The sequence below is a fragment of the Pseudophryne corroboree genome, chromosome 10 (genome assembly GCF_028390025.1).
Source record: "Pseudophryne corroboree isolate aPseCor3 chromosome 10, aPseCor3.hap2, whole genome shotgun sequence".
NCBI classification, from domain to species: domain Eukaryota; kingdom Metazoa; phylum Chordata; class Amphibia; order Anura; family Myobatrachidae; genus Pseudophryne; species Pseudophryne corroboree.
Window position 1 is genome coordinate 113,876,475 of NC_086453.1, and position 24,195 is coordinate 113,900,669.

At 44.0% G+C, this 24,195-nt stretch overlaps 1 long non-coding RNA gene across 1 annotated transcript in view; it reads right to left on the reverse strand.

Annotated features, from left to right (window-relative positions):
- Positions 1–3,830: 3,830 nt before the first annotated feature.
- LOC134965071 (uncharacterized) overlaps positions 3,831–24,195 on the reverse strand; it is a 122,267-nt gene continuing 101,902 nt past the window's right edge. Inside the window, exon 3 of the long non-coding RNA XR_010188298.1 lies at positions 3,831–4,706. This is a non-coding gene — a long non-coding RNA (uncharacterized LOC134965071). The remainder of the gene's footprint in view (positions 4,707–24,195) is intronic.

The window sequence follows — 24,195 nt, forward strand, 5'->3', positions numbered from 1 at the left end:
GTCTCCATTTGAATCTAAGAAAAACAAAGAAACCTTGATGAGCATGGCGTATCAACAACATCTGTGAGTACTGGTACGCACCCTTGTTTTTTAAAGAAACCTTGATGAGAGGATAACACACTATATATGTGTAAGTGAGGTACGCACAATAAGGAATAATCCCACTATCGCAATATATATACCGTCAGGATTGTGATTTCATTATAAAAGATACCTTGATAGGCTTATCACCACTTTTGTTCCGTGTAAGTGGAGGTATGCATTTACTTTAGAGAGATATCCTGATGATACAATATCTTTGAAAGAAACCTTGATGAGCATTGTGAATAAGTAAATTAATGTAAGCAAGGTATATCTACCACTATACCCATTGTGTTTGGAAAAGAAATAGACCACATCTCCTAAGAATCTTTATTCAGAATATTCCCATATATCAGTGGTTAACCCCTAGCCATTGTTTTCATGTTTTTTCCGTATTGAAAAACTCATTGGAAGAACACTGAAGGGAGGAAAACCAAAGAAGAATCAGAAAAACACCCATAGGTCCAAGTCATCACGTCATTCAAGATAAGTATTGTTCTCTACATACTCTCTCAGCGCCAATTCCCTTTTCCATCCCTTTCACCCTCTACTGTACCGTACTGCTATATATTTTATACTGGTGGTCAGCAAAATTATGCACTGTCCTCCTACTATATATACACCGCACAACAACTAAAATGCACCACAGGTATGGATGGATAGTATACTTGACGACACAGAGGTAGGTAGAGCAGTGGACTACTGTACCATACTGCTATACTGGTGGTCACTGGTCAGCAAAATTCTGCACTGTCCTGTCCTCCTATATTACAATGCAGCAAAGATATGGAGCGTTTTTTAAGCAGAGAACATAAATATTTTCAGCACGCTGAGCACAGATATTTGCAGCACACTGAGCACAGATATTTGCAGCACACTGAGCACAGATATTTGCAGCACACTGAACACAACTGAGAGGACGCTGCACATCCTCTCCCTATCATCTCCAATGCACGAGTGAAAATGGCGGCGACGCGCGGCTCCTTATATAGGATACGAATGTCGCGAGAATACGACAGCAGGATGATGATGTTCGGGCACGCTCGGGATAACCGAGCAAGGCAGGAGGATCCGAGTCTGCCTCGGACCCGTGTAAAATGGGTGAAGTTCGGGGGGGGTTCGGATTCCGAGGAACCGAACCCGCTCATCACTACTAGAAACCAAACCTCCCTGAACTTCTGCATTATGCATAGATTAGAGTACTGGCTCAGGTCTTCCTGCCAGGGTCAGATGGAAGACGAGACAAAACGTCATGTTCCCGACATCGGATCTCACGTGTTTTGGATTGTATAAGTCTTTCCTACATAGTTTAGGTGCCATTTCACACAGGACACTGGAGGGAGAGAGTGTGGGACTATGACCTTTGAAAGACTATGGGCTCTGTGAGACACTAAATGCCATTAGACTGGACTCTTGATAAATGTGTAACTTATAGGCTAAGCCAGTAATAAAGGGGCACTGTGTCATCCATTTTAATATAAAAAAACAATATTAGGAGCACTGTGTTAACTTTAAGGGGTCTGTATTAAAAAAAAAAAACAGGCACTGTGTACTATAAAATAAAGTGTTGTGTGTTCAAGCACCGTTTAAAAAATAAAATAAAAATAAAACAGTTGTGTGTTCAGGCACTGTGTTAAAAAATGACATCATTATGGTGCTATACTAGGAGCACAGTGAGGCACTGTGTTGTGTGTTCAAGCACAGTGTAAACAGTTTTCAATAAAACATGTGTGTTCAGGTACTTTGTTAAAAAAAAAGTAAATAAAAAATTTGTGTGTGTTCAGGCACTGTGTTAAAAAAATTACATCATTAGGATGCCTATGAGCACTGTGATTCGATATGGATCAGTCTATAAAAGAGACGGAACAGCAACATCTAATAAAAGGTGGTCCAGAGGGCACAAAGTTTAAGAAAGGGCACTTGAAATCTAAACAATATTTCACAATATTAAAGAAAACATAAAGGGAACATAGTAACATAATATCTGAGGTTGAAAAAATACATTATCCATCGAGTTCAAACTGTTAGTGATCTCCTACACTGTAATATTTTTAAGATTAATTTTAACTATTCTGAATGTCTAGCCATTTTGTCAAGTACTCCTTTTTTTTTGTTCTTTTACTATAGTTTATTTTAATACTGTAGTGCATGATTTACCCACCATATCCCTGTATATCCTTATCCATTAGGAATTTATCCAGCCTTTTCTTAAAAGTAATGACCAAATCCGCCATTACTACTCTCTCAGGCAGGGAATTCCAAATACGTATTGTCCTTACTGTGAAGAAACCTTTCCATCTCTTTGTGTGAAATCTCCTCTCCTCTAACATAAGCTGGTGCCCACGTGTCCTTTGTGATGATCTTACCAAAAACAAATCGCCTGCTGGCTCTGTGTATTGACCCCTTATATATTTGTAAATGTTAATCATGGCCCCTCTTAATCTCCTTTTATCCACTGTAAACATGCTTAACCTATAAAAACTTTCCTCGTATTCTAGCATCTCCATCCCCTTAATCAATTTAATTGCTCGTCTCTGCACCTTTTCTAGTTACAAGATATCCTTTTTGTAATAAGGTGCCCATAGTTGTGCACATTATTTGAGATGTGGCCTCACCAGTGATTTATATAATGGGAGTATAACACTCTCATCCCTTGCATCAATTCCCTGCTTTATGCATGCTAATATATTGTTTGCCTTTTTTGCTGCATTTCTACTTTGGGTACTACTGCTAAGTTTGTTATATATGTGAATACCAAAATCTTTTTCCACCACAGAATCCCCTATTTTCTCCCCATTTAGTATGTAGGTATTATTTTTGTTCTTACTACCGAAGTGCATTACCTTACATTTATCTATATTGAACCACATTCTCTATTTTGCTGCTGATTCAAATTTAAATAAGTAGTTCTGTAGAGACTTAGCTTTGGTTTCGTCTGCAAAAATTGACACTATACTCTCTAGACCTACTTCTAGATCATTTATAAAAATGTTAAACAATAGTGGTCCAAGTACAGACCCTTGTGGTATGGCACTTAGTACTTCAGACCAATTCAAAAATGTTCCATTTACCACCACTTGCTGCTCCCTTTTATCTAAACAATTTCTAACCCAAGTGCATATTATGCTCTGTAGCCCAAGTTCCCTTAATTTGTAGACAAGTCTCATGTGAGGCACTGTATCGAAAGCTTTTGCATAGTCTAAAAAGATTACATCCACCTCTTTACCCTGATCTAGGTTCGCACTAACTGTTTCATAAAAGCCTATTAAGTTAGTTTGACATAATCTATCCTTCACAAATCCATGTTGGTTCCTATTAATAAACTTATTGGTTTCAAGGAACGCCTGTATTCTATCTCTTAAAATACCTTCCAGTACTTCCCCACTATAGCTGTAAGACTTACTGGTCTATAATTACCCGGTTCAGATTTACTTCCTTTTTAAATATCGGCACTACTCACGCTATATGCCAGTCTTTGGGGACCATGCCTGATGTAAGTGAGTCATTGAAAATCAAATATAGGGGTCTTGCTAATTCGGAGTGCAGCTCCATGAGAACCCTTGGGTGAATTCTGTCGGGACCAGGTGACTTATTAATTTATTTATTTTAATTGGTCACATACTACTTCCTCACTTAATTAAGCTTTTAGCAGTGGGACATTATCATTGCTGGGGTTATGCGTCAATCCCGCCATCTGGTCCTGGTACAGATGAGAAAAGCTCAAGAAAAAAAAAATGTTTACTGCCATAATATTAGAGGTAGAGGTGTCACATTGAAAACAGACAAATCAGTGCACAAGAAGACCACTAAGGCTAAAGAGCAAACTGTGTTTTCAAATTCCTGAGTGATAATGCTGTTGCATGCACGAGAATGCTTATTTTGGAAGCCGGAGTCAAACACAATCAGGCATCTTCTTCTGTAACCTCATATGATAACAGGGGCGTAATTTTGAACAAGGTGCCCGGAAGCAAAACAGAAGGTGGTGCCCCCCACCAGTGGCTCCAACTTGCACATGTGCTGATGTCCCTACAACTTGTCAATAGTACATCTGGGAGAATAAAGATTCTTTATTGCAGCTAATTGTGGCAATATGGAAGCTTTATTAAGTGTGCTGGCTGCAAATGATAATAAATAGAGCCCGGTTATCAAAGCTCAGAGAGAGGTAAAATTAGGTGAGATAAAGTACCAGTCAGTCAGCTTCTATATACTGTACCTTACATTTTACAGGCTGTTTTTGAAAAATGACAGAGTGGATTGGTTGATACATTATCTCTTACAATGTTATCTCTCCTTAAAACAACTTCTACTAATTCTTTCTTTATAATAGAAACAACAGCAGAGATGTAGCTCACTATAGTACACACTTTGATCTGTTATCACACAGTCACAAGACTCTTTAGGTGAAGGGGGTTTATGAACATGGACAGTAGTCAATAGCGACTGTAGCAAATCACTATGACATGAGTGGAGAAAGATCTGTCCAAATTCATCATCCCCTTTGGTCTGTCTTTCTTTCTTGGTGTCCCGTTGACAGCTGGAGCCTGGCAGCCATTGCCTCCTGTGACTCTGGGAGTTTCGCCACTGTATGATGATGCAACATCTTCTCACCCTAGTAGAGGCGTCACCTGTAAAATGAACAATTCAGTGCAGAAAAAAAAAACACTAAGTCTCAAGAACAAACTATGTGTTTACAAACTTCACAATCCACGAGTCTATGGGTATCCACGAGTGTTATGTGTGAGTCTGACATTTATGACACTATACTCATAGAGAAGCCTCCTTCCACCATTTCTGCACTCTCTGCAAATGTGGTGATGAGCAGGGGTTAAAGTGAGCTGGAATGGGGCGGAACTGCTTTCTATCAGTTCCATTTGGAGACAAAATCAGTTCTGTCTCCTCCGGCTCACCTAACCCAGGGAGCTGCCCTGCGCGCAGCAAGATGTCGGGCGCCTGCTGAGATTTTGTTACCAGCGGGTGCCCGGCTCCTTCCCCACATTGGCATCCGGAGGCAGGAGCTCACTCCTGAGATCCGGCTTCTGTGCAGCGTAATGTGAATTGGGGACACTATTGTGTGACCACGCCCCTCTCTTTTTGAGACCATGACTCTTTTTTTGCGGCAGTATTCATCATTAATTATTCATTCAGTATTCATCCTTAAAACAGATATGTTTAATAACAATTCATATTTATAAAAACCGAGGATAATCCATAACCCATCAGACAGCATTATGCTTCGTTACTCTTAATTAACTAGACCAGCTGTTCATAGTCTTCACGTAAAATCATCAGCTAATTGTAGCTTTACAGATATACAAATAATCCATTTGGAGTACTCTTTTTAACCATTTATTATTAACTTATTAGACATGGAAGCATTTTATTTTGCGTCTGTCTGTTTTAGGTTTTATCCTCAGGAGGAGACAGATTGCACTTTGAAAAATTTATGTCACATATCAATACTAATGATAGTAATCTTAGATTTACTTCTAACTATCAGGATAAGAAAATTGAATTTTTAGATCTGGTTGTGGATGTTAGTGAATGGACCCCTGGGAAGAAAATTAATACATACACTCATATTAAAAAAGTTGATAGCAACAGCTATATACATTTCTCTGACGTCCTAGTGGATGCTGGGGACTCCGTAAGGACCATGGGGATATAGCGGCTCCGCAGGAGACAGGGCACAACAACAAAAGCTCTAGGATCAGGTGGTGTGCACTGGCTCCTCCCCCCATGACCCCCCTCCAAGCCTCAGTTAGATTTTTGTGCCCGGCCGAGAAGGGTGCAATCTAGGTGGCTCTCCTGAGCTGCTTAGAATAAAAGTTTAAGTTAGGTTTTTTTCTTTCAGTGAGACCTGCTGGCAACAGGCTCACTGCTACGAGGGACTTAGGGGAGAGAAGTAAACTCACCTGCGTGCAGGATGGATTTGCTTCTTAGGCTACTGGACACCATTAGCTCCAGAGGGAGTCGGAACACAGGTCTCACCCTGGGGTTCGTCCCGGATCCGTGCCGCCGACCCCCCTTGCAGATGCCGAAGTTGAAGAGGTCCAGAGGTCCAGAAACAGGCGGCAGAAGACTTTCAGTCTTCATAAGGTAGCGCACAGCACTGCAGCTGTGCGCCATTGTTGTCAGCACACTTCACCAACAGTCACCAACTGTCACTGAGGGTGCAGGGCGCTGGGGGGGGCGCCCTGGGCAGCAATGTATAATACCTTTTTATGGCTAAAATACATCACATATAGCCCTTGAGGCTATATGGATGTATTTAACCCCTGCCAGATCTCACAAACTCCGGGAGAAGAGCCCGCCGAAAAGGGGGCGGGGCCTATTCTCCTCAGCACACGGCGCCATTTTCCTGCTCAGCTCTGCTGTGAGGAAGGCTCCCAGGCTCTCCCCTGCACTGCACTACAGAAACAGGGTTAAAACAGAGAGGGGGGGCACTTATTTGGCGATATGATTACATATATAAAAATGCTATAAGGGAAAACACTTGTATAAGGGGTTGTCCCTGTATAATTATAGCGTTTTTGGTGTGTGCTGGCAAACTCTCCCTCTGTCTTCCCAAAGGGCTAGTGGGGTCCTGTCCTCTATCAGAGCATTCCCTGTGTGTGTGCTGTGTGTCGGTACGTGTGTGTCGACATGTAGGAGGACGATGTTGGTGAGGAGGCGGAGCAAATTGCCTGTATTGGTGATGTCACTCTCTAGGGAGTCGACACTGGAATGGATGGCTTATTTAGGAATTACGTGATAATGTCAACACGCTGCAAGGTCGGTTGACGACATGAGACGGCCGGCAAACAAATTAGTACCTGTCCAGGCGTCTCAGACACCGTCAGGGGCTTGTAAAAACGCCCATTTACCTCAGTCGGTTGACACAGACACAGACACAGACACTGACTCCAGTGTCGACGGTGAATAAACAAACGTATTTTCCTTTAGGGCCACACGTTTCATGTTAAGGGCAATGAAGGAGGTGTTACATATTTCTGATACTACAAGTACCACAAATAAGGGTATTATGTAGGGTGTGAATAAACTACTTGTAGTTTTTCCTGAATCAGATAAATTAAATGAAGTGTGTGATGATACGTGGGTTTCCTCCGATAGAAAATTATTGGCGGTATACCCTTTCCCGCCAGAAGTTAGGGCGAGTTGGGAAACACACCTTAGGGTGGATAAGGCGCTCACACGCTTATAAAAACAAGGGGCGTTACCGTCTCCAGATACGGCAGCCCTCAAGGAGCCAGCTGATAGGAAGCTGAAAAATATCCTAAAAGTATATACACACATACTGGTGTTATACTACGACCAGCAATCGCCTCAGCCTGGATGTGCAGCGCTGAGGGGGCTTGGTCGGATTTCCTGACTGAAAATATTGATACCCTTGACAGGGACAAGATTTTATTGACTATAGATGCATTTCTATATATGCGAGATGCGCAGAGGGATATTTGCATTCTGGCATCAAGAGTAAATGTGATGTCCATATCTGCCAGACGAAGACACGACAGTGGTCAGGTGATGCAGATTCCAGACGGCACATGGAAGTATTGCCGTATAAAGGGGCGGTCCATCGGACCTGGTGGCCATGGCAACAGCTGAAAAATCCACCTTTTGTTACCCCAAGTGACATCTCAGCAGAAAAGGACACAGTCTTTTCAGTCTCAGTCCTTTCGTCCCCATAAGGGCAGGCGGGCAAAAGGGCCAGTCATATCTGCCCAGGGGTAGAGGAAAGGGAAGAAGACTGCAGCAGGCAGCCCATTCCCAGGAACAGAAGCCCTCCACAGCTTCTGCCAAGTCCGCAGCATGACGCTGGGGCAGTACAAGCGGACTCAGGTGCGGTAGGGGGTCATCTCAAGAGTTTCAGCACGCAGGGGGCTCACTCACAAGTGGACTCCTGGATCCTACACGTAGTATCCCAGGTGTACATTGGAAATTCGAGACGTCTCCCCCTCACAAGTTCCTGAAGTCTGCTTTACCAACGTCTCCCTCCGACAGGGAGGCAGTATTGGGAACAATTCACAGGCTGTATTCCCAGCAGGTGATAATCAAAGTACCCCTTCTACAACAAGGGAAGGGGTATTATTCCACACTATATTGTGGTACTGAAGCCAGACGGCTCGGTGAGATCTGAAATATTTGAACACTTACATACAAGCGTTAAAATCAAGATGGAGTCACTCAGAGTAGTGATAGCGAACCAGGAAGAAGGGGACGATATGGTGTCACTGGATATCAGGGACGCTTACCTACATGTCCAAATTTGCCTTCTCACCAAGGGTACCTCAGGTTCGTGGTACAGAACTGTCACTATCAGTTCAGACGCTGCCGTTTGGATTGTCCACGGCACCCCGGGTCTTTACCAAGGTAATGGCCGAAATGATGATTCTTCTTAAAAGAAATATGGACGCTTTCCTGATAAAGGCAAGGTCCAGAGAACAGTTGGAGGTCGGAGTAGCACTATCTTAAGTAGTTCTACGACAGCACGAGTGGATTCTAAATATTCCAAAATCGCAGTTTTTTCCGACGACACGTCTACTGTTCCTAGGGATGATTCTGGACACAGTCCAGAAAAGGATGTTTTCTCCCGGAGAAGAAAGCCAGGGAGTTATCCGAGCTAGTCAGGAACCTCCTAAAACCAGGAAAAGTATCAGTGCATCATTGCACAAGGATCCTGTGAAAAATGGTGGTTTCTTACAAAGCGATCCCATTCGGTAGATTTCACGCAAGAACCTTTCCGTGGGATCTGCTGGAAAAATGGTCCGGATCGCATCTTCAGATGCATCAGCGGATAACCCTGTCTCCAAGGACAAGGGTGTTTCTTCTGCGGTGGCTGCAGAGTGCTCATCTATGAAAGGGCCGCAGATTCGGCATTCAGGACTGGGTCCTGGTGACCACGGATGCCAGCCTGAGTGGCTGGGGAGCAGTCACACAAGGAAAAAATTTCCAGAGAGTGTGATCAAGTCTGGAGACTTCTCTCCACATAAATATACTGGAGCTAAGGGCAATTTACAATGCTCTAAGTTTAGCAAGACCTCTGCTTCAAGGTCAGCCGGTATTGATCCAGTGGGACAACATCACGGCAGTCGCCCACGTAAACAGGGCGGCACAAGAAGCAGGAGGGAAATGGCAGAAACTACAAGGATTCTTCGCTGGGCGAAAAATCATGTGATAACACTCTCAGCAGTGTTCATTCCGGGAGTGGAAAACTGGGAAGCAGACTTCCTCAGCAGGCATGACCTCTACCCGGGAGAGTGGGGACTTCATCGGGAAGTCTTCCACATGATTGTAAACCGTTGGGAAAAACCAAAGGTGGACATGATGGCGTCCCGCCTGAACAAAAAACTAGACAGATATTGCGCCAGGTCAAGGGACCCTCAGGCAATAGCGGTGGACGCTCTGGTAACACTGTGGGTGTACCAGTCAGAGTATGTGTTCCCTCCTATGCCTCTCATACCAAAAGTACTGAGAATCATAAGAGGGAGATGAGTAAGAACGATACTCGTGGTTCCGGATTGGCCAAGAAGGACTTGGTACCCGAAACTTCAAGAGATGTTCCAGCATGGGCCTTGTCTGTTCCAAGACTTACCGCGGCCGCGTTTGACGGCATGGCGGTTGAACGCCGGATCCTGAAAGGGCATTCCAGATGAAGTCATCCCTACCCTGGTCAAAGACAGGAAGGATGTAACCGCAAAACATTTTCACCGCATTTGGTGAAGATATGTTGCGTGGTGTGAGGCCAAGAAGGCCCCTACAGAGGAATTCCAACTGGGTCGTTTCCTACATTTCCTGAAAACAGGACTGTCTATGGGCCTAAAATTAGGGTCCATTAAGGTTCAAATTTCGGCCCTGTCGAATTTCTTCCAGAAAGAACTGGCTTTAGTGCCTGACGTTCAGATGTTTGTAAAAGGGGTACTGCATATACAGCCTCATTTTGTGCCCCAGTGGCACCTTGGGATCTCAATGTTGTTTTGAGTTTCCTAAAGTCACATTGGTTTGAACCACTCACCACTGTGGACTTAAAATATCTCACATGGAAGTAGAGATGAGCGGGTTCGGTTTCTCTGAAACCGAACCCGCACGAACTTCATGTTTTTTTTACGGGTCCGAGCAGACTCGGATCCTCCCGCCTTGCTCGGTTAACCCGAGCGCGCCCGAACGTCATCATGACGCTGTCGGATTCTCGCGAGACTCGGATTCTATATAAGGAGCCGCGCGTCGCCGCCATTTTCACACGTGCATTGAGATTGATAGGGAGAGGACGTGGCTGGCGTCCTCTCCATTAGAAATTAGATTAGAAGAGAGAGAGAGATTGTGCAGAGTCAGACAGAGTTTACCACAGTGACCAGTGCAGTTGTTGTTAGTTAACTTTTATTTATTTTAATATAATATATCCGTTCTCTGCTATATCCGTTCTCTGCCTGAAAAAAAACGATACACAGCAGCAGCCAGTCACACAGTGTGACTCAGTCTGTGTGCACTCAGCTCAGCCCAGTGTGCTGCACATCAATGTATAAAAGGCAAAGCTTATAATAATTGTGGGGGAGACTGGGGAGCACTGCAGGTTGTTATAGCAGGAGCCCCCAGGAGTACATAATATTATATTAATTTAAAATTAAACAGTGCACACTTTTGCTGCAGGAGTGCCACTGCCAGTGTGACTAGTGGTGACCAGTGCCTGACCACCAGTATAGTAGTATATTGTTGTATGTATTGTATACTATCTCTTTATCAACCAGTCTATATTAGCAGCAGACACAGTACAGTGCGGTAGTTCACGGCTGTGGCTACCTCTGTGTCGGCAGTCGGAACTCGGCAGGCAGTCCGTCCATCCATAATTGTATTACAATATATACCACCTAACCGTGGTATTTTTTTTTCTTTCTTTATACCGTCGTCATAGTGTCATACTAGTTGTTACGAGTATACTACTATCTCTTTATCAACCAGTGTACAGTGCGGTAGTTCACGGCTGTGGCTACCTCTGTGTCGGCAGTCGGCAGGCAGTCCGTCCATCCATAATTGTATTATTATTATAATATATACCACCTAACCGTGGTTTTTTTTTCATTCTTTATACCGTCATAGTGTCATACTAGTTGTTACGAGTATACTACTATCTCTTTATCAACCAGTGTACAGTGCGGTAGTTCACGGCTGTGGCTACCTCTGTGTCGGCAGTCGGCAGGCAGTCCGTCCATCCATAATTGTATTATTATTATAATATATACCACCTAACCGTGGTTTTTTTTTCATTCTTTATACCGTCGTCATAGTGTCATACTAGTTGTTACGAGTATACTACTATCTCTTTATCAACCAGTGTACAGTGCGGTAGTTCACGGCTGTGGCTACCTCTGTGTCGGCAGTCGGCAGGCAGTCCGTCCATCCATAATTGTATTATTATTATAATATATACCACCTAACTGTGGTATTTTTTTTTCTTTCTTTATACCGTCGTCATAGTGTCATACTAGTTGTTACGAGTATACTACTATCTCTTTATCAACCAGTGTACAGTGCGGTAGTTCACGGCTGTGGCTACCTCTGTGTCGGCAGTCGGCAGGCAGTCCGTCCATCCATAATTGTATTATTATTATAATATATACCACCTAACTGTGGTATTTTTTTTTCTTTCTTTATACCGTCGTCATAGTGTCATACTAGTTGTTACGAGTATACTACTATCTCTTTATCAACCAGTGTACAGTGCGGTAGTTCACGGCTGTGGCTACCTCTGTGTCGGCAGTCGGCAGGCAGTCCGTCCATCCATAATTGTATTATTATTATAATATATACCACCTAACCGTGGTTTTTTTTTCATTCTTTATACCGTCGTCATAGTGTCATACTAGTTGTTACGAGTATACTACTATCTCTTTATCAACCAGTGTACAGTGCGGTAGTTCACGGCTGTGGCTACCTCTGTGTCGGCAGTCGGCAGGCAGTCCGTCCATCCATAATTGTATTATTATTATAATATATACCACCTAACTGTGGTATTTTTTTTTCTTTCTTTATACCGTCGTCATAGTGTCATACTAGTTGTTACGAGTATACTACTATCTCTTTATCAACCAGTGTACAGTGCGGTAGTTCACGGCTGTGGCTACCTCTGTGTCGGCAGTCGGCAGGCAGTCCGTCCATCCATAATTGTATTATTATTATAATATATACCACCTAACCGTGGTTTTTTTTTCATTCTTTATACCGTCATAGTGTCATACTAGTTGTTACGAGTATACTACTATCTCTTTATCAACCAGTGTACAGTGCGGTAGTTCACGGCTGTGGCTACCTCTGTGTCGGCAGTCGGCAGGCAGTCCGTCCATCCATAATTGTATTATTATTATAATATATACCACCTAACTGTGGTATTTTTTTTTCATTCTTTATACCGTCGTCATAGTGTCATACTAGTTGTTACGAGTATACTACTATCTCTTTATCAACCAGTGTACAGTGCGGTAGTTCACGGCTGTGGCTACCTCTGTGTCGGCAGTCAGCAGGCAGTCCGTCCATCCATAATTGTATTATTATTATAATATATACCACCTAACTGTGGTATTTTTTTTTCTTTCTTTATACCGTCGTCATAGTGTCATACTAGTTGTTACGAGTATACTACTATCTCTTTATCAACCAGTGTACAGTGCGGTAGTTCACGGCTGTGGCTACCTCTGTGTCGGCAGTCGGCAGGCAGTCCGTCCATCCATAATTGTATTATTATTATAATATATACCACCTAACTGTGGTATTTTTTTTTCTTTCTTTATACCGTCGTCATAGTGTCATACTAGTTGTTACGAGTATACTACTATCTCTTTATCAACCAGTGTACAGTGCGGTAGTTCACGGCTGTGGCTACCTCTGTGTCGGCAGTCGGCAGGCAGTCCGTCCATCCATAATTGTATTATTATTATAATATATACCACCTAACCGTGGTTTTTTTATACCACCTAACCGTGGCAGTCCGTCCATAATTGTATACTAGTATCCAATCCATCCATCTCCATTGTTTACCTGAGGTGCCTTTTAGTTCTGCCTATAAAATATGGAGAACAAAAAAGTTGAGGTTCCAAAATTAGGGAAAGATCAAGATCCACTTCCACCTCGTGCTGAAGCTGCTGCCACTAGTCATGGCCGAGACGATGAAATGCCAGCAACGTCGTCTGCCAAGGCCGATGCCCAATGTCATAGTACAGAGCATGTCAAATCCAAAACACCAAATATCAGAAAAAAAAGGACTCCAAAACCTAAAATAAAATTGTCGGAGGAGAAGCGTAAACTTGCCAATATGCCATTTACCACACGGAGTGGCAAGGAACGGCTGAGGCCCTGGCCTATGTTCATGGCTAGTGGTTCAGCTTCACATGAGGATGGAAGCACTCAGCCTCTCGCTAGAAAACTGAAAAGACTCAAGCTGGCAAAAGCACCGCAAAGAACTGTGCGTTCTTTGAAATCCCAAATCCACAAGGAGAGTCCAATTGTGTCGTTTGCGATGCCTGACCTTCCCAACACTGGACGTGAAGAGCATGCGCCTTCCACTATTTGCATGCCCCCTGCAAGTGCTGGAAGGAGCACCCGCAGTCCAGTTCCTGATAGTCAGATTGAAGATGTCAGTGTTGAAGTACACCAGGATGAGGAGGATATGGGTGTTGCTGGCGCTGGGGAGGAAATTGACCAGGAGGATTCTGATGGTGAGGTGGTTTGTTTAAGTCAGGCACCCGGGGAGACACCTGTTGTCCGTGGGAGGAATATGGCCGTTGACATGCCAGGTGAAAATACCAAAAAAATCAGCTCTTCGGTGTGGAGGTATTTCACCAGAAATGCGGACAACAGGTGTCAAGCCGTGTGTTCCCTTTGTCAAGCTGTAATAAGTAGGGGTAAGGACGTTAACCACCTCGGAACATCCTCCCTTATACGTCACCTGCAGCGCATTCATAATAAGTCAGTGACAAGTTCAAAAACTTTGGGTGACAGCGGAAGCAGTCCACTGACCAGTAAATCCCTTCCTCTTGTAACCAAGCTCACGCAAACCACCCCACCAACTCCCTCAGTGTCAATTTCCTCCTTCCCCAGGAATGCCAATAGTCCTGCAGGCCATGTCACTGGCAAGTCTGACGAGTCCTCTCCTGCCTGGGATTCCTCCGATGCATCCTTGCGTGTAACGCCTACTGCTGCTGGCGCTGCTGTTGTTGCCGCTGGGAGTCGATGGTCATCCCAGAGGGGAAGTCGTAAGCCCACTTGTACTACTTCCAGTAAGCAATTGACTGTTCAACAGTCCTTTGCGAGGAAGATGAAATATCACAGCAGTCATCCTACTGCAAAGCGGATAACTGAGTCCTTGACAACTATGTTGGTGTTAGACGTGCGTCCGGTATCCGCCGTTAGTTCACAGGGAACTAGACAATTTATTGAGGCAGTGTGCCCCCGTTACCAAATACCATCTAGGTTCCACTTCTCTAGGCAGGCGATACCGAGAATGTACACGGACGTCAGAAAAAGACTCACCAGTGTCCTAAAAAATGCAGTTGTACCCAATGTCCACTTAACCACGGACATGTGGACAAGTGGAGCAGGGCAGGGTCAGGACTATATGACTGTGACAACCCACTGGGTAGATGTATGGACTCCCGCCGCAAGAACAGCAGCGGCGGCACCAGTAGCAGCATCTCGCAAACGCCAACTCTTTCCTAGGCAGGCTACGCTTTGTATCACCGCTTTCCAGAATACGCACACAGCTGAAAACCTCTTACGGCAACTGAGGAAGATCATCGCGGAATGGCTTACCCCAATTGGACTCTCCTGTGGATTTGTGGCATCGGACAACGCCAGCAATATTGCGTGTGCATTAAATATGGGCAAATTCCAGCACGTCCCATGTTTTGCACATACCTTGAATTTGGTGGTGCAGAATTTTTTAAAAAACGACAGGGGCGTGCAAGAGATGCTGTCGGTGGCCAGAAAAATTGCGGGACACTTTCGGCGTACAGGCACCACGTACAGAAGACTGGAGCACCACCAAAAACTACTGAACCTGCCCTGCCATCATCTGAAGCAAGAAGTGGTAACGAGGTGGAATTCAACCCTCTATATGCTTCAGAGGTTGGAGGAGCAGCAAAAGGCCATTCAAGCCTATACAATTGAGCACGATATAGGAGATGGAATGCACCTGTCTCAAGTGCAGTGGAGAATGATTTCAACGTTGTGCAAGGTTCTGATGCCCTTTGAACTTGCCACACGTGAAGTCAGTTCAGACACTGCCAGCCTGAGTCAGGTCATTCCCCTCATCAGGCTTTTGCAGAAGAAGCTGGAGGCATTGAAGAAGGAGCTAACACGGAGCGATTCCGCTAGGCATGTGGGACTTGTGGATGCAGCCCTTAATTCGCTTAACAAGGATTCACGGGTGGTCAATCTGTTGAAATCAGAGCACTACATTTTGGCCACCGTGCTCGATCCTAGATTTAAAGCCTACCTTGGATCTCTCTTTCCGGCAGACACAGGTCTGCTGGGGTTGAAAGACCTGCTGGTGACAAAATTGTCAAGTCAAGCGGAACGCGACCTGTCAACATCTCCTCCTTCACATTCTCCCGCAACTGGGGGTGCGAGGAAAAGGCTCAGAATTCCGAGCCCACCCGCTGGCGGTGATGCAGGGCAGTCTGGAGCGACTGCTGATGCTGACATCTGGTCCGGACTGAAGGACCTGACAACGATTACGGACATGTCGTCTACTGTCACTGCATATGATTCTGTCAACATTGATAGAATGGTGGAGGATTATATGAGTGACCGCATCCAAGTAGGCACGTCACACAGTCCGTACTTATACTGGCAGGAAAAAGAGGCAATTTGGAGGCCCTTGCACAAACTGGCTTTATTCTACCTAAGTTGCCCTCCCACAAGTGTGTACTCCGAAAGAGTGTTTAGTGCCGCCGCTCACCTTGTCAGCAATCGGCGTACGAGGTTACATCCAGAAAATGTGGAGAAGATGATGTTCATTAAAATGAATTATAATCAATTCCTCCGCGGAGACATTGACCAGCAGCAATTGCCTCCACAAAGTACACAGGGAGCTGAGATGGTGGATTCCAGTGGGGACGAATTGATAATCTGTGAGGAGGGGGATGTACACGGTGATATATCGGAGGGTGAAGATGAGGTGGACATCTTGCCTCTGTAGAGCCAGTTTGTGCAAGGAGAGATTAATTGCTTCTTTTTTGGGGGGGGTCCAAACCAACCCGTCATATCAGTCACAGTCGTGTGGCAGACCCTGTCACTGAAATGATGGGTTGGTTAAAGTGTGCATGTCCTGTTTTGTTTATACAACATAAGGGTGGGTGGGAGGGCCCAAGGATAATTCCATCTTGCACCTCTTTTTTCTTTTCTTTTTCTTTGCATCATGTGCTGATTGGGGAGGGTTTTTTGGAAGGGACATCCTGCGTGACACTGCAGTGCCACTCCTAGATGGGCCCGGTGTTTGTGTCGGCCACTAGGGTCGCTTATCTTTCTCACACAGTCAGCTACCTCATTGCGCCTCTTTTTTTCTTTGCGTCATGTGCTGTTTGGGGAGGGTTTTTTGGAAGGGACATCCTGCGTGACACTGCAGTGCCACTCCTAGATGTGCCCGGTGTTTGTGTCGGCCACTAGGGTCGCTAATCTTACTCACACAGTCAGCTACCTCATTGCGCCTCTTTTTTTCTTTGCGTCATGTGCTGTTTGGGGAGGGTTTTTTGGAAGGGCCATCCTGCGTGACACTGCAGTGCCACTCCTAGATGGGCCCGGTGTTTGTGTCGGCCACTAGGGTCGCTAATCTTACTCACACAGCTACCTCATTGCGCCTCTTTTTTTCTTTGCGTCATGTGCTGTTTGGGGAGGGTTTTTTGGAAGGGACATCCTGCGTGACACTGCAGTGCCACTCCTAGATGGGCCCGGTGTTTGTGTCGGCCACTAGGGTCGCTTATCTTTCTCACACAGCTACCTCATTGCGCCTCTTTTTTTCTTTGCGTCATGTGCTGTTTGGGGAGGGTTTTTTGGAAGGGACATCCTGCGTGACACTGCAGTGCCACTCCTAGATGGGCCCGGTGTTTGTGTCGGCCACTAGGGTCGCTTATCTTTCTCACACAGTCAGCTACCTCATTGCGCCTCTTTTTTTCTTTGCGTCATGTGCTGTTTGGGGAGGGTTTTTTGGAAGGGACATCCTGCGTGACACTGCAGTGCCACTCCTAGATGGGCCCGGTGTTTGTGTCGGCCACTAGGGTCGCTTATCTTACTCACACAGCGACCTCGGTGCAAATTTTAGGACTAAAAATAATATTGTGAGGTGTGATGTGTTCAGAATAGGCTGAAAATGAGTGTAAATTATGTTTTTTGAGGTTAATAATACTTTGGGATCAAAATTACCCCCAAATTCTATGATTTAAGCTGTTTTTTAGGGTTTTTTGAAAAAAACACCCGAATCCAAAACACACCCGAATCCGACAAAAAAAATTCGGTGAGGTTTTGCCAAAACGCGTTCGAACCCAAAACACGGCCGCGGAACCGAACCCAAAACCAAAACACAAAACCCGAAAAATTTCAGGCGCTCATCTCTACATGGAAGGTGACGATGCTATTAGCCCTGGCTTCAGCCAGGCGTGTGTCAGAATTGGCGGCTTTATCATATATAAAGCCCTTACTTAATTTTTCATTCTGACAGGGCAGAATTGAGGACTCGTCCTCAATTTCTCCTTAAGGTGTTTTCTGTTTTTCACATGAACCAACCTATTGTGGTACCTGCGGGTACTAGGGACTTGGAGGACTCCAAGTTACTTGACGTTGTCAGGGCCCTGAAAAATATGTTTCCAGGACGGCTGGAGTCTGAAAATCTGACTCGCTGTTTAGCCTGTATGCACCCAACAAGATGGGTGCTCCTGCTTCTAAGCAGACGATTGCTCGCTGGATTTGTAATACAATTCAGTTTACACATTCTGTGGCAGGCCTGCCACAGCCAAAATCTGTAAAAGCCCATTCCAACAGGAAGGGGGCTCATCTTGGGCGACTGCCCGAGGGGTCTCGGCTTTACAACTTTGCCGAGCAGTTACTTGGTCAGGGGCAAACACGTTTGCTAAATTCTACAAATTTGATACCCTGGCTGAGGAGGACATGGAGTCTCTCATTCGGTGCTGCAGGGTCATCCGCACTCTCCCGCCCGTTTGGGAGCTTTGGTATAATCCCCATGGTCCTTACGGAGTCCCCAGCATCCACTAGGACGTCAGAGAAAATAAGATTTTACTTACCGATAAATCTATTTCTCGTAGTCCGTAGTGGATGCTGGGCGCCCATCCCAAGTGCGGATTGTCTGCAATACTTGTACATAGTTATTGTTACAAAAATCGGGTTATTCTTGTTGTGAGCCATCTTGTCAGAGGCTCCTTCGTTGTTATCATACTGTTAACTGGGTTCAGATCACAGGTTGTACGGTGCAATTGGTGTGGCTGGTATGAGTCTTACCCGGGATTCAATATCCTTCCTTATTATGCACGCTCGTCCGGGCACAGTGTCCTAACTGAGGCTTGGAGGGGGGTCATGGGGGGAGGAGCCAGTGCACACCACCTGATCCTAGAGCTTTTGTTGTTGTGCCCTGTCTCCTGCGGAGCCGCTATATCCCCATGGTCCTTACGGAGTCCCCAGCATCCACTACGGACTACGAGAAATAGATTTATCGGTAAGTAAAATCTTATTTTTGATAGCTGTCACTCAAAAAACTGGCTGCGGAATATTCCATACTCACAGTTTCTAAGATTAAAAAGAAATTGTGGAGATGAATATATGTATGAGAAACAAGCAACAGTATATACAGACAGATTTAGAGAGAAAAAATACCCTACGGAGATAATCAAAAAATGTAAACATAAGACAAATATGCTAGATAGAAAGGAACTCTTGAAATATAGAAATAAAGATATAAATAATGTGAAAAATAAAGAAATGGTCCCTTTTGTAACGAATTTCAATACTAAGAATAAACAAATTGAAGGTATATTATTCAAGCATTGGGATGTCTTAATGCTAGACCCTGTTCTGAATAAAGTACTTCCCGACAAGCCTAAAGTAATATTTAAGAGAGCAAAAACACTTAAGGCAGCCCTGGCCCCTAGTAATCTACGAAAGGAGGATGATAACAACTGGTTAAGAGATTTGAATGGATGTGCTCCTTGTAGCCATTGTAAAATATGTAAATATATGAGCAAAGATAGAAAGATGATTTGGAATAGGGAACGGACAGAGTCATGGAAAATAAAAGGCTTTGCCAATTGTGTAACTACCCATGTGATATATCAGCTGGAATGCAACTGTGGGGTTAGTTATATAGGTAGAACAAAAAGAATGTTAAAAACTAGAATCCTTGAGCATATGAGGAGTATAAATAACAAAATGACTAATCATAGTGTGCCCCGTCATTTCGTGGAGTGTGGAGGTGGTAATTTAAATAATTTTTCTTTTAAACCTATAGAACATGTTGTGCTAGATGATAGAGGTGGGGATCTCTTAAAGAAGTTAGGAAGAAGAGAAACATACTGGATCCATAAATTAAAAACATTGAGTCCAAACGGTCTCAATGAGACCTTTGACATTGTTCCTTTTTTGCACTAATGGAGTGCTGATGATCATGCACACTGATGTTACTTTGTTGGTTGGGTGTTTCACCCCTTAATGACATCGATAGGGTGCATGGTGAGACGCATGACATGGTACAACATTCAATGTCTAGTTATTTTTATTTTTATTAGTAAACTTTGTGGTTATACATATATGTACTGTTTTTATCATATGTACACATTTGCACTCATACATGAATATATATATATTTTTGTTTCTCTTACTGTGTGCCTTATAAGTATACTATTGGTATTATGAAAAATCAATTAGTAGTTAAGTGGAGAGACATACCTCTTTGATAATGTAAGAAAACTGTGACTATATCAATTTGTCTGGTGTCTGTATTATGTTACATTTATGTATTTTGATTTTGATGTATTTTGATTTTTATATTAAAATAATTTTTTAAAATCTGTTACAACTGAGGATAAAACCTAAAACAGACAGACGCAAAATAAAATGCTTCCATGTCTAATAAGTTAATAATAAATGGTTAAAAAGAGTACTCCAAATGGATTATTTGTATATCTGTAAAGCTACAATTAGCTGATGATTTTGCGTGAAGACTATGAACAGCTGGTCTAGTTAATTAAGAGTTACGAAGCATATTGCTGTCTGATGGGTTATGGATTATCCTCGGTTTTTATAAATATGAATTGTTATTAAACATATCTGTTTTAAGGATGAGTACTGAATGAGCAAATAAATAAGTGTATTAGAATTAGTGATGAGCGGGTTCGGATCCTCGGAATCCGACCCGCCCGAACTTCACCTTTTTTTTACACGGGTCCGAGCGACTCGGATCCTCCCGCCTTGCTCGGTTAACCCGAGCGCGCCCGAACATCATCATCCTGCTGTCGGATTCTCACGAGACTCGGATTCTATATAAGCAGCCGCGCGTCGCTGCCATTTTCACACGTGCATTGAGATTGATAGGGAGAGGACGTGGCTGGCGTCCTCTCCGTAATAGAAAAGACTAAGTCTAAGAGTGACATTGTTATAATTGTGGGGAGGATTGGGGACGGGGAGCAGCTGTTAGGGAGTACAGTGCAGGGTTTTGATTATACCACCAGTGATTTTAATCCTTTGTTTCTCTGCCTGAAAAAAACGATCCACCATATCTGTGGCTGTGCTCACTCAGTGTGCTGCACTGCTGCATGATATATCTGTGCTGAGTGCACTGCTCTGCTCACACTGCCTAATTGTGGGGACTGGGGAGCAGTTATAGCAGGAGTACAGTGCACAGTTTTGCTGACAGTGACCACCAGTCCAGTATACGTTTGTCTGCCTGAAAAACACTGTGGTGTTTTTTTTTTCTTTCTTCATGCTAGTTTGTTTAGCAGTCTGCTGACAGTGTCCACCAGGTCCGTTATACAGTATATTATATATATATATATATAAGCAGCAGTACGGTAGGCCACGGCTGTACCTACCTCTGTGTCGTCAGTGCACTCGTCGTCCATAAGTATAAGTAATACTATACTATCCATCCATCTACATTGTATACCTGTGGTGTTTTTTTTTCTTTCTTCATACTAGTTTAGCAGTCTGCAGACAGTGTCCACCAGGTCCGTTATACAGTATATTATATATGTATAAGCAGCAGTACGGTAGGCCACGGCTGTACCTACCTCTGTGTCGTCAGTGCACTCGTCGTCCATAAGTATAAGTAATACTATACTATCCATCCATCTACATTGTATACCTGTGGTGTTTTTTTTTCTTTCTTCATACTAGTTTAGCAGTCTGCTGACAGTGTCCACCAGGTCTGTTATACAGTATATTATATATATATATATATAAGCAGCAGTACGGTAGGCCACGGCTGTACCTACCTCTGTGTCGTCAGTGCACTCGTCGTCCATAAGTATAAGTAATACTATACTATCCATCCATCTACATTGTATACCTGTGGTGTTTTTTTTTTCTTTCTTCATACTAGTTTAGCAGTCTGCTGACAGTGTCCACCAGGTCCTTTATACAGTATATTATATATATATAAGCAGCAGTACGGTAGGCCACGGCTGTACCTACCTCTGTGTCGTCAGTGCACTCGTCGTCCATAAGTAATATAATACTATACTATCCAGCCATCTACATTGTATACCTGTGGTGGCTTTTAGTTGTGCGCAAAATATGGAGAACAAAAATGTGGAGGTTAAAAAAATAGGGAAAGATCAAGATCCACTTCCACCTCGTGCTGAAGCTGCTGCCACTAGTCATGGCCGAGACGATGAAATGCCATCAACGTCGTCTGCCAAGGCCGATGCCCAATGTCATAGTACAGAGCATGTAAAATCCAAAACACAAAAGATCAGTAAAAAAATTACCCAAAAATCAAAATTAAAAGCGTCTGAGGAGAAGCATAAACTTGCCAATATGCCATTTACGACACGGAGTGGCAAGGAACGACTGAGGCCCTGGCCTATGTTCATGGCTAGTGGTTCAGCTTCACATGAGGATGGAAGCACTCATCCTCTCGCTAGAAAAAAGAAAAGACTTGTGGCAAAAGCACAGCAAAGAACTGTGCGTTCTTAAAAATCCCAAATCCCAAAGGAGAGTCCAATTGTGTCGGTTGCGATGCCTGACCTTCCCAACACTGGACGGGAAGAGCTTGCGCCTTCCACCATTTGCACGCCCCCTGCAAGTGCGCCTCTTTTTTCTTTGCGTCATGTGCTGTTTGGGGAGTATTTTTTGGAAGGGCCATCCTGCGTGACACTGCAGTGCCACTCCTAGATGGGCCAGGTGTTTGTGTCGGCCACTAGGGTCGCTTAGCTTACTCACACAGCTACCTCATTGCGCCTCTTTTTTTTCTTCTTTGCGTCATGTGCTGTTGGGGAGTATTTTTTGGAAGGGCCATCCTGCGTGACACTGCAGTGCCACTCCTAGATGGGCCAGGTGTTTGTGTCGGCCACTAGGGTCGCTTAGCTTACTCGCACAGCTACCTCATTGCGCCTCTTTTTTTTCTTCTTTGCGTCATGTGCTGTTTGGGGAGTATTTTTTGGAAGGGCCATCCTGCCTGACACTGCAGTGCCACTCCTAGATGGGCCAGGTGTTTGTGTCGGCCACTTGTGTCGCTTAGCTTAGCCATCCAGCGACCTCGGTGCAAATTTTAGGACTAAAAATAATATTGTGAGGTGTGAGGTGTTCAGAATAGACTGGAAATGAGTGGAAATTATGGTAATTGAGGTGAATAATACTATGGGATCAAAATGACCCCCAAATTCAATGATTTAAGCTGTTTTTTAGGGTTTTTTGAAAAAAACACCCGAATCCAAAACACACCCGAATCCGACAAAAAAAATTCGGTGAGGTTTTGCCAAAACGCGTTCGAACCCAAAACACGGCCGCGGAACCGAACCCAAAACCAAAACACAAAACCCGAAAAATTTCCGGTGCACATCACTAATTAGAATGTGATATTGATTACGTTTATTGAAAGATCTAATGATATGGATGTGCTATAAATACTACACGGAAACTCCGTTTGGCCACACGCCACCCTGACGAAGTCTATTGTGACGAAACCGGTCGGGACGCTTACACCAAGTGCTGAACGAGCAGCCGCATGCACTGTGATTGAGTGCTTGGATGGAAGCACAGCTGAATGTGAACCGCTAAAGTTCCCCTGTCTGAAGCACTGCTGGGTGCGATCCGGAGACGTTTCTTGTGGGGTTTTGGAAACGGGAGCTGGTATTATTTTACTTCGATGTACGTGAGCTTTTACTCTTTTACTAGTAAAGATTTCATACTCTGCTCATATTTGCGCCTTCCTTTTTTCTGTTTCTTTACATGTACTTAGCCGGCGGATCGGCTTTTCAGGAACTGGCAGCATTTACATCGATTAAAAAGGACTGATTATTTGAATTGAACAGAGAGAAATATCCTATGCGCAGTTAATAACTGTGGTAAATATATATATATACATATATATATATATATATATATTAGTGATGTGCACCGGAAATTTTTCGGGTTTTGTATTTTGGTTTTGGATTCGGTTCCGCGGCCGTGTTTTGGATTCGGACGCGTTTTGGCAAAACCTCCCTGAAAATTTTTTGTCGTATTCGGGTGTGTTTTGGATTCGTTTTTTTTTTTACAAAAAACCCTCGAAAACAGCTTAAATCATAGAATTTGGGGGTCATTTTGATCCCATAGTATTATTAACCTCAATAACCATAATTTTGACTCATTTTCAGTCTATTCTGAACACCTCACAATATTATTTTTAGTCCAAAAATTTGCACCGAGGTCGCTGGATGGCTAAGTTAAGCGACACAAGTGGCCGACACAACCACCTGGAGCATCTAGGAGTGGCACTGCAGTGTCAGACAGGATGGCACTTCAAAAAAATTGTCCCCAAACAGCACATGATGCAAAGAAAAAAAGAGGCACACCAAGGTCGCTGTGTGACTAAGCTAAGCGACACAAGTGGCCGACACAAACACCTGGCCCATCTAGGAGTGGCAC